Source organism: Phoca vitulina, unplaced genomic scaffold, assembly GCF_004348235.1.
Source record: "Phoca vitulina isolate PV1807 unplaced genomic scaffold, GSC_HSeal_1.0 scaffold29, whole genome shotgun sequence".
In the NCBI taxonomy this organism is placed as follows: domain Eukaryota; kingdom Metazoa; phylum Chordata; class Mammalia; order Carnivora; family Phocidae; genus Phoca; species Phoca vitulina.
This window is the reverse complement of record NW_022589732.1, coordinates 3,320,990-3,335,891: the sequence shown is the minus strand read 5'-3', so window position 1 is coordinate 3,335,891 and position 14,902 is coordinate 3,320,990.

Genomic DNA, 14,902 nt, shown 5'->3' with positions numbered 1-14,902 from the left:
TTTAGGGTTTATGCCCACCTGGAAGTTTAATAGAACGGTTCAGCACATGCAGACAATTGTTGGACTGATGTACTTCAAATAACTTCCCTCTTCTGTGATAGTAACAAATACCTCAGGTAGGGCTTTGGTCACTGTAGTAGTCAGGAGGGGCTGCCATGACAAGATAGCACACACTGGGTGGCTTAAACAGCAGAGATTTATTTTCTCACAGTTCTGGAGGCTGAAAGTCCAAGAACAAGGAGCCCACAGGATTGATTTTTGATGAGACCTCTCTTCCTTGCTTGCAAATGGCCACCTTCTTGCTGTGTGCTTACATGGTCTTTCCTCTGTGCACGTGCAGATTGAGAGAGAGAGAGATCTGGTGTCTATCCACCAGTCCTGTCAGATTAGAGTCCCACCATTATGACTTCATTTAACTCTAATTATCTCCTTAAAAGCCTTATCTCTAAGTACAGTCACATTGATGATTAAGGTTTCAGTACAGGAATTTTGAGAGGGGACACAATTCAGTCCATAACATCTCACTCTCATAGTACTTAAATTATGAGATATCAAAGAGAAGAGTAAATATCACTCATGGGCTTTGTTGCCTCTTCTGGGAAAAGGTCAGTGTATTTTGGTTGTACACAGGATGGTTGGTGATCTTGCTATTTGCTTTATTTTGAGATTAAGTACAGTTTAAGGAGAAGTGTATGGGTGACAAGTTGACAAGGGGTAGACTGGTGATCAATTTTATGTGTCCACTTGAATGGGCCCAGATATTCAGTCAAACATTATTCTGGGTTTTTCTGTAAGGGTATTTTTGAATGAGATTAACATTTAAATTGGTAGACTGAGTAAAGCAGATTGCTCTCCATAACATGGGTGAGCCTTATCCAATCAGCTGAAGGCCTGCATAGAACAAAAGGCTGGCCCTCCCCCAAGTAAGAGTGAATTCTCTTGCTTCATGGCCTTCAAACTGGGACATCTGTTCTTCCTGGTTCTATAGCAGCCTGCCCTTCTTCAGACTCCAACTGGGACATGGACTCTACAGATTTTTGTCTTCCCAGACTCCATAATCTCATGGACCAATTGTTTATAGTAAATCTCTCTATATATTTTTTCTGGACTTGACTAATACAATCATCCATACCTTTCAAAGGTCAGCTATCTCTGACTTGTCACTTAATCATGTATGCACACATTTATTGTAAATGTCTCCTATGTAGTCAACTTTACAGTTTGTTGTTGCACAATTTAGGAATCAGAAAATCCTATAGTTTTCTGACTTCTAATTTGAGTCAGAAATTTGAATGATTGCAAAATATTCGAATGACTACAAAATATTTCCTAAATTCTCTAACTTACCAGCTGCATGACCTAGCATGAATTGCTTATCTTTTCTGAAGTTCCTCATTTGGAAATGGGAGTACAAATACATCCCCTTCCTATCTCATGAAATCACTTTAGAATCTCATGAGATGATACATGTGAAAGTTCTTCTGAAGATAGAAAGCATCATCATATGATTGGATTTATTACTATTACTACATAATACACATATGCATTTGTTACTGTGGGTTGATCTTAAAATAAAAATTCCCAACCTTGGGAAACAGATCTTATTATGACAAACTCTCCTGGTTAAGCCAGGGACAGTAACTAGGTAGCTTGTGGGCTGCTACTCTCTCTGCCCACTCCCCTGGCAGACATCCAAAACCTACCACCTAGGCACTTTCTCACGGAGTTTTATGAAGAGCTTTAGGATTCTTCTAATGCCTCCTATTCCTGGCAACCTCTACCAGTGGACCTGAGTAGGCACACAAGTTGATACCTTGTTGTCATCTCTGAGTTAGTTACTAATCCATCAATTCTGTGGGCCAGCCTCTTCTGTCAAAGGAATGTGTAGATTACTGTTAATTTATGTAAGGCAATATGGATCTGTGGATGAGGTGGGGAACATATATCTAATCTCAGCTCCTGACTGCATTTAGCAATAAGAATCATAAATTCTTCATCTGCTTTGCCACATATCGCTCAGCATTTTTAACCCTTGTGGTCAGAAATACAGACATGTCTACTCTCATCTGCAAATTTCCTTACAAACGGGAGTTGTCTTTGCAGAAGAGAGTTATTTGAAAGGGAGCAAGAAATCAAACAGATTGCGTGCCAAAAGAAGAAAATAAGCTAAATTATCCACCTTCCTCACCATCCCTTTCTTACCCCCCCCCCCCCCCCATAGGTACGGTACAACAAATTCTTCTGGGGATATTTTCTCAGTTCTTCTTCAGATTACATAGAAGAAACCTGAGGTCTGTGATTAAAGTATGCAGAAGGTTTTATGTTTCTTTTGTCACTGAGTCATAGAAAAGAAACAAAACAAAACATGTTCAGCTCAATCGAAATCTAACCAATCACATAGCTTTATTAAACATAGCATCAACAGAAAGAAAATATGAAGTCCTTGCCCAGGAAGGATGGATGCCAAGAACAGAGTAATGTTCTGGCTTTGTCCTTGATATCTATAAATTTTATTCTTTGTGCAAGTCACTACATTCCTGTATAGCTATTGATATTAAACATTGGGGGGAAACTTACAAACGGACAGTGAAATGCATTAGTGATTACCAGATGTTAGCTAGCCACACTCCACGAGAACCCCATTCACATGTTTTTGACCTCCAGAGTACTTAAAGCATTTTCTTTTCTCTTCTATTATTTGATCTCCTTATTTTTGTGGCCAAATATATATTGGATGCAAAAACTTTTTCAGACCAAAATTTGGCATGTGAAGTCTTGATTTGGCTGCAGTTGGGTTACCACCAATTTGCAAAATAAAGTATGAATAATAATCCAAGCTGTAAGAGTGCAAAGTAAAATAAATCTTTACTTTACCATCTTATCAGGGAATATAAATCAATTTGGCACATACGTCAACCTTAATTTCTGTGTAAAGATTCCAGATGTAGTTATGATTCTATTTTATAAATATAACCAACATGTTATATACAATGAGAATTAAAGACCCCATGGATCTTGTGAATAGCCCTTTCCTTATAAACACAACCTGAGCCCAGAGCCATGGAATTCGATTGAGTTCACTGACAATGTTGCCTCTCTACAGGTTTTTCTCATCTCTTTGTTCCTGCGCCTTCCTCAATTCAACTTCTTTCCCCTCTCTTTATTTTCTGCTGTGTCTATGCCTCCTCCCTACCTATGGACAACAGATTAGCCCTTTGGAGAACATTTGGCACCCCAATGGGAATTGTTTTTAGAACACATATCTGCAGAAGTGATTTGGGATGTTGGCCTCTCCCATGTTTTGTATCTCAAAATAGACTTCACTATTGAACTCTTTCTTGCTACTGGTTTTAAAAGCAGAGCCTTCAGTCCTATCAGAACCTGTCACTGCTACTCTGCCTGCCTGAGACCAGGGGAGCAGCTAGGGCTCTCTGTCCACCGTGTGCAGGCCTCACTCAGACAGGCCAGCCCCCCAGGACTCCCAGCCACAGTCAAATGGAGAAAAAACCCACTGGCTCTCACTTATTATGTATCTCCCATGTACTGAGGTATGGGTGCACGGCCTTCTTTAGGGCCACGACAGCCTCTTAGAGCAGAGCTCTTACAAGTGAGGAAAGGGAGGCTTAGGGAGTTAATGGACTTGCTTGTAGTTACACAGGTGGGTTGGCCTGATCCCAAAGCCCATGACTTCAACATGAACTGATTCCCTCCCGGCTGTATTAGAAGCAATCTATTCTAGCCATTCCTTCCATTTCTGTGATCCTTGGTCCCTAAACAGAAGGCATCTCTACCCATGTCCTCTCCTTGCTGCGTTCCCATCCCTTACTGCTTTGCCATTCTGCAGCCCTGACAACCCCAACACCCGGGATGCGTTCTCCTGGCACCCTAGCGAGTTTTTACCGTGTGGTAAGTGTCATCCTCTGTTGAAGTCAGTGTCACCTGGGTTGAATGTCCGTGGCCTCTCTCAACCATCTGGGCATCTCATCTGATTTACTCAGGAACTCCACACGTGGATTAGTCTTCTACCAAATTTAGTTTTAAGAGATTTTTACTTTCCCTTATCCCTATAGAGACATCATATGTCCTGCTACCTTGATGTTCTTCTAGTCTGTTGACTTCCTCAATTTCCCTTTTTGCCCTGCCCACCCTGGGCTTTATAGCTGATGTCCGAACAGATGAGATCAGCCATTCTTGGTTCCCTTAGATCCCTATACTCTGCTGGCCCTGCCTGGGAATAGTGAACCCAAAATGAATGCTACAGTCCACTTCCTCTGTACTTTCTCTACACTTGGACAGCTGAACGCTGCCAGAGGAAATTGCATATTCCCATATGTTTGTACTAATGCCAGCTCAGAATTGTTCATTAGCCCTTCCCATTTACATTTGCTTACATTTTACTCTTTTCCCTCAGACACAGCTCCAAATCTTTACCTCTCTCACCAAATGGCCCACCCAATGCCCACCCCTCACTATCAGCATATGGCCTCATATCCTACTTCACTGTGATGATTGGTATCCTCAGGCCTGATCTCAGCCGACTTCCGGCAGCCCTTCAGCTCCTGCTTTATCTAAACTCACACCCTTCCTTCCTTGCAATCTCAAAGGACAAGTCCCTTCTGCCTGGAATCCCTTCCTGCTCTCTCTTCATTTGGCCAACTCTTCACTAATCTTTTAAGACATCTCCGGTGGTCACTCTTCCATGAGTGTTCTTTAAAGCTGGTCCTGTAGTTGGGTCAGATGCCTCCCCTCAGAGTTTTCTCAGTGCTTTTGTCTGCCCCTGTGCTTGGGATGTTCTAGTGGAAAGCTGCTTAGGTGCTTGCTTCTTAGACCAGGCTGTGAGGTCCTCAAGATTAGAGACCAGATCTGTACCCCTTTAAATCCTCAATGCCTCATACAGGCCTGTCACATAAAAGGGACACAGTTTTATTTGTTTTTGTTCTCAAACTTCCTTCCTTAACTGAGCTGGATGTATTTCCTTCTTGGTCTAGACCGAAAAAAAAAAAAAAAAAAAACCAACCCAGCAGACTAACAGACCCACTAAGGAAACTGTATTATGCTTTTACATCTTATTTCTGTTAAAAGAAAGATTATATACATAATGCAATATATAATACATATTATGTGTATGTACATATTTCTGCACAAACACACACATATATATATGTACTTTTTAGTACTCTCATGCAAGTTAAAAAAAAAATCTTTTCTTTCACATTCTTAGCACTGCCAAAAGCTAAATGAATTGTGACTTTGGACAAGTCACCTGCCCATTCTGGGCCTCAGTTTGCAAAGTGAGGAGGATGATAAACTCTGTGGTCTCTTCAGCACTGAGATAATTTTGTGGATGACTATGATAATAAAGCAAAGACTCTATTCATGGGAGACAGCAAATGAATAATTGACTCTGCTATTCTACAAGTATTCTCACAATATCACATAATTCCTTTCTCATTTTTAAAGTGAGTGTTTGAATTTTTAAGCTACTTTCAAGTAAAATGAAATAACCAAATAAAATATTATATGCATTTTAAAATAAACTTTTTAATTTTATCATAGTTTTAGATTTACATAAAATTTGTAAAGATAATTCAAAGAGTTCCCCTAATGCCCCACCCAGTTTTCCTTCTTCTCACATCACTGCGTTACATCAGTCAGAACTGTAGACACAACATCAGTACATTACTACCAACGACTGTAGATCTTATTTGGATTTCACTCGTTTTCCCGCTAATATCCTTTCTGTGTTCCAGGATCCCATCCAAGATACCACAATACACTTAATCATCATGTCTGTTTAATTTCATCTGGTCTGTGAGAGTTTCTTAGTCTTTTGCCTGTTTTTCATAACCTTGAGAGTTTTGAGAAGTACTGGTAGGGTATCCTGTAGAATGTCCCTTGATTTAGGTTTGTCTCAGGGTTAGATTAGGGTTATAGGTTTGGGGGAGGAAGACCACAGAGATAAAGTACCATTCTCATCACATCATATCAAGGGTACATACTATGGACACGACTCAGCACTAGTATGTTAATCTTGACCTCGATGTATTTTCACAGAGCATTTTCATAGTCATTACCTCATGTGATTCTTTTAAGGATCATGGAGTGTACAAGGCTGGCCCCTTAGGCTCCGTTTTTTAAAGGAAGATCCTGAAACAGAGCTAGAACTAAGGCATTATGACTACTACCGCACTAATCTCTTCTTAGCACCCTGACCACTTCTAAAGCATACCTAAAAGAAGCATTTATAGGAAGCAACTTCTTACAATGCTCTCCAGTGTAAATTCATTTTAGTGCTCCTGTGGTTAAGAATTTTCATGATTAATATGACCCAGTAATTCCACTTCTGAGTATTTACCAAAGAAAACAAAAACAGTAAATCAAGAAGATATATGCTCCTCTACGTTTATAGTAACATTATTTACAATAGCTAAAATATGGAAGCAACCTAACTGTCCACCAATAGGTAAATGCATAAAAAAGATGTGGTATATCAGCACAATGGAATATTACTCAGCCATAAAAAAAGAAACAAAATTTTTGTCATTCGCAACAACATGGATGGATCTACAAGATACTATGCTAAGTGAAATAAATCAGACAGGGAAAAAAAATACCATATGATTTCACTTACATGTAAAATCTAAGAAACAAAACAAATGAACCAACACAAAAAGTAGAAATAGACTCACCATTAAAGAGAAAAAACTAGTGCCTGCCAGAGGGAGCGGTATAGAGGGATGGGTGAAAGAGGTAAAGTGGGTAAAGAGGAAGAAAATTCCAGTTATAAAATAAATAAGTCATTGGAATGGAAAGTACAGCTTAGGGAAAATTATCAATAATATTGTAATAACTGTATGGTGACAGATGGGGACTACACTGATCATGGTGAACAGCAAGTAATGTATGTAATTGTTGAACCACTATGTTGCACACCTAAAACTAATATAATATTGTATGTCAACTACACATCAAAAAAAAAGACTTTTCATGATTAAATGATATGTAGTATCTTTCAAACTATAGCTATAACCCTAGGCTTCTTTGAACAAATTCAAAATGGATCAAAATATCCATTTAACCAACCGTGTACACAAACTACATGAACTAAGCATCATGATTTAAATTCCTGTTTTGGATAAACTTTCTTTTTCAAACTGATTATTTTGTTTTTTTATAGTCATACTTTATTTTGTTAAATATTCAGGCCTTCTTACCAGACCCCAAATATCATTCAAAAGAAGGTTGTTTTCTCATCTGTAAAATAGGCTTGTAATTACAAAAAAGATGCAACATTTTGGGTGTGTAACCATGTCACTCACTTTTCAACCATATAGGGAGGGCACCTGATAACTGTACCGTCTGAAGACACTAATAACAACAATAATAATTATCACTGTTTATAACTATAGCAGTAATAATAATAAGAGCTAACATATTTAGCTCTTACTATGAAGCAGGCTCTGTGCTAAATGTGAATCTCATTTTATCCTCAAAATCTATGGATTAAGTCTTGCTAATATCCTCATTCTGCCAATGAGTTAACTGAGGCTCTGAGAGAAAGAGAAACCTACCCACATTTACTGAGATCATATGCTTGAAGCGTTTAGTTTGCTCGGGCTACTGACAAAACAGCACAGATGGGGTGGCTGAAACGATAGACATTTACTTTCTCACAGTCTGGATCACAGAAAGTCCAAGATCAAGGTGTTGGCAGGTTTGGTTTCTTCTGAAGCTTCCCTCCTTGTCTTGCAGATGGTGGCCTTCTTGCTGTGTCTTCATATGTCTTTCTTCTGTGCTTTTGCATCCCTGGTGTCTCTCTGTGTGCCCAAATTTCTTCTTTTTAGAAAGACACTAGGGGCGCCTGGGTGGCTCAGTCATTCAGCGTCTGCCTTCGGCTCAGGTCATGATCCCAGGGTCCTGGGATCGAGCCCCGCATTGGGTTCCCTGCTCAACGGGAAGCCAGCTTCTCCCTCTCCCACTACCCCTGCTTGTGTTCCCTCTCTCGCTGTGTCTCTCTCTCTGTCAAATAAATAAATAAAATCTTTTAAAAAAAAAAGAAAGAAAGACACTAGTCAAACTGGATTAGGACCCAGCCTAATGGCTGCATTTTTATTTAATCACCTCTTTAAAGACCTTATCTTAAAATCTGGTTACATTCTGAGGCACTAGAAGTTAGGATTTAATGTGTGGGTTTGGGGGGAACATAATTCAGTCCATAACAGGAGCTGTGATTCAAACCCAAGCCGTATGACTCCAAAGTCAAAATCCTAACTACTCATAACTACTCAGCACTCCTGGGAGATGAGTCTCACACTGTGGTGTCTCTACTTATCTGTGATCTCTTCAGGATCTCCTCTGGGAATGAGGCCTTGAGCTCAGACCAATGACATTTACTGGCTTTATAACTTCCCCTATTATTTACAAGCATTCAACCCTCACTCATATCTTCAGTTATTTATACAACAAATATTTACTGAGTGCCTGCTATATTTCAGGCATTTTTATAAGCACTTTTGAAATATCAACCAATTTAATCCTTACAATAGACACAAAGATACTATCATTCTTACTTTATAGATGAGAAACCAAGGCTCAAGGAGATTAAGGAATTTGCGATCTACAGTCACATCACTTAGGAAGTGAAGTCAGGGCCCAAGAAGGCAATTTGAAGAAGGCAACCTCTCTCCAGGTCCTTTACCTGCACTTTAGATTTCTCTTCCTTGCTAGCTCTGGTAGTGTCTGAAAATTAATCACTCCACTGAAATTTACTTACTTTTTAAAAAGAAAAGTAAACATTACTGTTATTGCTAACTTAATTGCTGCTTTCCTCCACTATCATATATAATGTGCAGCAGTTGCAGTTGCTCTTCCTATTTAATCCACATGTTTCACAACAGCAAAGAAATCTGTGAGTTTTCCGATTCAAATTTTGGCCTAGAAACTAAGACTTCACCTTTGAAATGATAAAAATAATTTTTAAAACCAAAGAGTATACAACAAAACCAGTACTAGGAGGTATGAAGGGGTGGACCTGGAATGTTGAGGACTTCCAGGAATCTAGCATTGGACAGACAGGATTGGGGTCCATGGTGAAACCAGAGCAGAAGAAAATAGCCGAAGCTTGCAGAGGTGAGCATGGTTCTTCTGTGAGAGCCCCCAAGAAGCTGAAGTCATACCAGCAAGAGCAAAGAAAAGTTGTGCTCAAGGTATCTGTGAAATAATTGTATTCGGGACAGCAGAAATGCTTGAAGATCTTCTCTGCTTCCTTACTCAGAGTCATCAATGATTTCCAGCTAAATCTGAGAGCTGTTCTTTAGAGACAGATGGGCGTGGGGTGAAACTCCTAGTAAAAGTATAAAGAGAATCAGAGCATCCCTGGGGGAGGGGGGTGGATACAGATATGCACAACAGCCAGGGCTGGGGGATGAAGTAGAGAAGATAAATCAAGGAAGCTCTACCAAGGACAGAATGAAGTGCACTAAGCACCAGCTGTCAGAGGAAACTTCCTTACCTTGACACCACAGCTTGTTTCCCCTAACTGAATCCCAAAGGGAAGCTGACCTGACAAGAGTACCCTGCCCTAGTCCTTAGCACCATAACCAACTCTCCCATTCAGTAGACAGCAACTCAGAACACCTATATCAAATATGTTCTTCTGGCCAGCCTAGTTCATTATTTGCAAATATAAAGGGACAACAAGGGATCATTTGATTATTTGAGGATCACCAGATTATAAAACCCTGAAAGTGAAAGAATGGAATAAACTGAGCAATCGATAAAGTAAAAGCAAAAATAATTCAAGAAAGACAAAATTAAAAGTTACAATACTCTTAGAGGAATTTTAAAAGCTATTGCATCCATCAAATAAGAACAAGCTGCAGTGAAAAAAAATGAGATACCAATTAATTAATCAATTAATAAGAAAGGTTTGTTACAAAATAAATTGGCCAAAAGAATCATTGATAGAGTTAAACAATAAAATAAAATCATCTGAAGATTAAGTTAGACATCAAGAAGATAAGGTTAGGAAACTCTACTAGAACATAGATCAAAAAGACAAAGATGGAGAATATAAGGCATTCCAGAAGGAGAAAACAGAAACAATAGAGAAGAAATTATCAAATAAATAACAGAAGATTTAACTTTCCTGCATAAAGACACATGACTACTGTTGGGGTAGAGTATATGGAAAAAGTCCAATATCTATGCATATTCAAATGATAAGCCTTCCAAGGTTTGAAAATATCCTTAAAAAGTCCAGAGATTAAAAAAGTACTTATCTATAAAAAGAAGACAGTGAGAGGTCATGAGACTTCCTATCAGTAAAACTGGATTCCAGAAGATAATGGATGTCTACAAAGTTCAGGGGAAACATACATTGCATATGAAAAATACATTGAATAATAATTACATATTTTAAATATTTTTTGTTCATTTTCAATTTTTAGCATAAGCATAGTATACTTAACTATATGTAGAGAACAGAGTGTTGTTGTTATAGACAACATCATCATTAACAAAATTTGGGTAGTAGAGGTGGAGTGTGGAAGAAAGAAAATACTGTGGAAGTATTGGACTCCCCAGCTTTCAAACCGAGAAGTCAACAATTTTGTAAGTTGGCAAATTAAGAAATGGAGAAACGTAAGGTATATTTTAAAAAATATAATTTTAACTACCAGGATAAATACAAATGGAAGGTGTTAATTATGAATAATTTCTCTGGGAAGTAGAAGTATACTTTCCTATAGTGTATTATTTTTACCATACATCATATTATACACACACACACACATATATATATGTATGTGTGTGTATGTATAAGAATGATGTCTGGGGGCGCCTGGGTGGCTCAGTCAGTTGATCTTCTAACTCTTGGTTTTGGCTCAGGTCATGATCTCAGGGTCATGCGATAGAGTGCCGTGCTGGGCTCTGCACTCAGCCCCTCCCCCACTTGTGCATACACACTCTCTCTCTCTCAAATAAATAAATAATAAATAAATAAATAATTTAAAAGAATGATGTCTGAATAGGATCAAAATGGAACCAAAGGAGGAATGAAAATTACTAGGAAGCTGTGGCTTTTGAGATCCACTGCAGCTTTGGTGGCCTCGGGATGCAGATGTGATTTTGGATTGCATTGCTGTTGGGAGGCCATAGGTGAGCCCATAATTGCATGTACAATGTTTAAGTAGTTTCAGACAGGGACATCTCTAGCACTGTAGGCATAAGATGTGTGCATATCAGCCGAGGGGTGAATGGTCCTAGATGCATCAGTCAATGTGCCTACTGTGACCCTTCCTGCCCTACTCAAACTGCCCCACCCAAAACGCAATGTTGAAAGATGATGAAAGCAGCATCAATGTTGGTCTTTGCTTAGGGATGGCCGATGACTGGATTATACTCTTTCAATAGCCTACTCACTGGTCCATGGTGTGACCTGGTAACTAGAGTTGAAAAAGTTCAGTGAATTCCTTTTCTCAGGAATTTGAACTCAGAATGTGGAAAGATTTGCCTGGAAGTGGACAGGGTTAGAGAGCTGCTGTGAAAAGGTCTACAAACTGCAACTGTGAGATCCCTACAAAATGCAACCAGGAGATCCCACTCAAGTCCACAGCTGTCCTACAATTCCAGTTGCCCAAGGCTCTATGGTACTTTCTGTGCTTGATTTCCAAGGGGTCCCATCTCCTTGTAAGACCATATGTACCTTTCCAATAACTACTCCTTTTACTTGAGTTAGCTTGAGACAGACTCTTCCATGCAACCAAAATCACTCTAATTGAAAGAAAGCCCTGACAACAGTTTCACTTTGCATTCAAAAGGCAAGAGAGGCATGGTGACTGCTGTCCCCTGGGACAATAGGGTGAGCTCCACTTTGTGCAACCCCACCCTATGCCACAAGAACTAGGTGCATGAGGCTGAAATTGCTTTTTTAAGAAGAGTAGTTTAAAAAAAAAACTGCTTAGTTTTTTTCTTTTTAAAGCTTGCTGCTCTATTGGATTGGAGATCTCAAGATAGTTCTCGAAGCCTCCAGTCTTTTTTTTTTTTTATATAGATATATTTATTTTAGAGAGAGAGCACATGAGTGGGGGTGGGAGGGACAGAGAGAGAGAGAGGATCTTAAGCCCACTATGCGCTGAGTGCAGAGCCTGAGGCAGGGCTCAGTCTCACGACCCTGAGATCATGACCCTGAGATCATGACCTGAGCCGAAACCAAGAGTTGGATGCTCAGCTGACTGAGCCACCCAGGCACCCTAACCTCCAGTCTTCTAAAATGAGCTTAGGAGAATTTTTTTTTTTTTAAATAACCTTAAAGTTCTATTTAATGACGATTTTGTTTTTCAGACCCAGAGGTAATGAAACCTATACTAAACCTAAACCTTCAAAACAGAGAGCAACAAAGATGTTTAGAGAAGCTGTAGACTGACCTCCTTCCTTTCTTGTTAAACCCTTCTCCTGGAGCCCTTCCTAGGAAGCCTGAGAAAAAGGGAAGCAAGCCCTGACAGCAGACAACTGGTCTGCCCTGCAGCCAGGCCTTGCCATTCTTCTGTTGAACGCAAAACTTTCACAGAGCATGAACATCAAGCAAAGCCATTCTGTGAGCCTGATGGATCAAGACAAAAACAGGATCACTCTCTGGCACCTGGGTGGCTCAGTTGGTTAAGCGACTGCCTTCGGCTCAGGTCATGATCCTGGAGTCCCAGGATCGAGTCCCTCATGGGGCTCCCTGCTCAGCAGGGAGTCTGCTTCTCCCTCTGACCCTCCCCCCTCTCATGCTCTCTCTCTCTATCTCATTCTCTCTCTCAAATAAATAAATAAAATCTTTAAAAAAAAATACAAGATCACTCTGTAATTATGTCTGAACTCAGACAAAACATGAACATTGCCCTAACTGCCCTAATAGTCCCCTATCTAAATAAGCTTTGTTAAGACACCCCATTACAGAATTAACCCCACTTCCTGAGATTATCCAATTAAAGTGAAGCCCAACTTTCTTAGGCCACCTTAAATCACCTTTGATGTGTTAACAAGCCCATATCGTTTCTAGTAAGTCCTCTCTAATCCTTCTAATTTATGCCTTCTTCCTGAGATGCCCACAGTTCTCCCTGGAATGTGCTCTTTCTCCCTAAAAGACCAGTAAACCCAACTTGTTCAGCAAAAGATGTGTTCCTGGTGGTGTTCAGCCAGAGGGTTTGACAGGTCTTATGAGTGTCATGTTTGTCTGCTCCATTCCTAGTATTATTTGTCTCAGATCATCAAAGAGTGGTTCCCCGGAACTAACTTTCGTGGTCCAGGCAATAATCGCCAGTGTTTACCAAGTACTTATTACTGCCAGGTGCTTTATATGGCTTAACTCATTTGATCTTCACAATGGCCCTGTGAGTTAATAGGCTTAGTACCCCATATACAGATGAGGAAACTGAGGTACAAAGTTTATAGCACTACTAAGTGGCTGAGCCAAGACTCCAAGGCAGCCAGCTGGCCTGGCTCTAGGCTCCAATGTCCACACCACCCTGCCTCCCCCATTGCACTGGTGCACTGTGCTCTTGAGTATCACTGAATAGTGTGAGGTCACTGGTCACTATGCCATCACCCCACAAGGAAAAGCACTATGGTAAGCCGTCCCAGGAAATCACTGCGCGGTTTCCTTTAAGATATGGAAGAATGCACACCCACAGGGAAAAAGAAACCTTCCTGATAACAGTATCAGAAATAACTGAGCTTCTAAGCAACTGGATTTTTTTCACCTCATGAACACATTAATCATATAATTCAGAGTTTTCAACCTAATTTTAAGAAAGGTATGGGATGATCGTAAGTTGAATAAACCTAACCAAGAAAGATATTCCTTTTGTGTTTTTCGCTCAGTTTTACTAATGTGGTCAAGAGAACATCCCTGCTTGGTAGTAATATGACTGGCATTTCTTTATCTCCCCAAAAAGAGGGGGGCTGAGGTACAGAGCCTTAGAAGGCAATAATTAATATCTAGTGAGATTTCAGTAACTTAGTTTCATTTTATTTTGTTTTTGTAATTACCTTCCACCTATGACCTTCAATACTGGTTTTTCCTTTTATAAGTGATGTAAAGTTTCATTTAAAAATTATTTCAGTAAAAATTTGAGTTCGTTTAAAGAAATATATCAAATAAGTGGTGGTACTCGCAGTAAGAAACCAAACAAGGAAAGAGAAATCATGAAGGTGTTCTGGGAAACCCTGACTTCAGTTTCCTCTTCACCTTGGATACTGGAAAGATGAGAGTTGAATTCATTGGTCATTGACCTCAAGGGTACAGTTCCCAGCTGCACCAATTGCTCCCACAAGTCCAACCCCTGGCTTTATCTTCTCCCTCCTCCCTCACTCTCCCCTCTGCCTTCCTGCCTTGTTACCCTCCAATTTTCAGAAGAAATTAGTGGGGGGGGGGGGTTGAGAGTAGGGACGACATAATAAAGAACATCCCTTTGCTTTGATAACACCATGACCAAAGATTGGAAGTGACCGGGGCTACCCCCTCGCTTAAATGAGGCGCAGGGACCGCTCTCAGTAAGCCCCCATCGGATTTCCTCTAGTCCTGTGAAGTTTTCATTCTTCACACTGCGCAGGAACAGCGTTTCTAAAACTGCTTGGACAGCGGATTCTTTGGCCCTCCTCCGTTCCAGCTTAGAGTCACTATGACAGCTTGTTCCCGTAAGAAGTGTGAGTGAATTAAACTACTTCGGGGGAAAAGCCAGGGAGGAGATGCCACAGATGCGTCCTCCTCCCCCCTTTCAGGCTATGTAGCACCTCGACCCTCACTCCACCCCATCCCTCGGAGTCGGGAAGTTTTGGAGGACACCCTGCGGGGGGTGGGATGGGGTAGATTGCAGGGATGGAGCCTGGCTCCCGGGATTGAGAGGGAAGTGGGCAG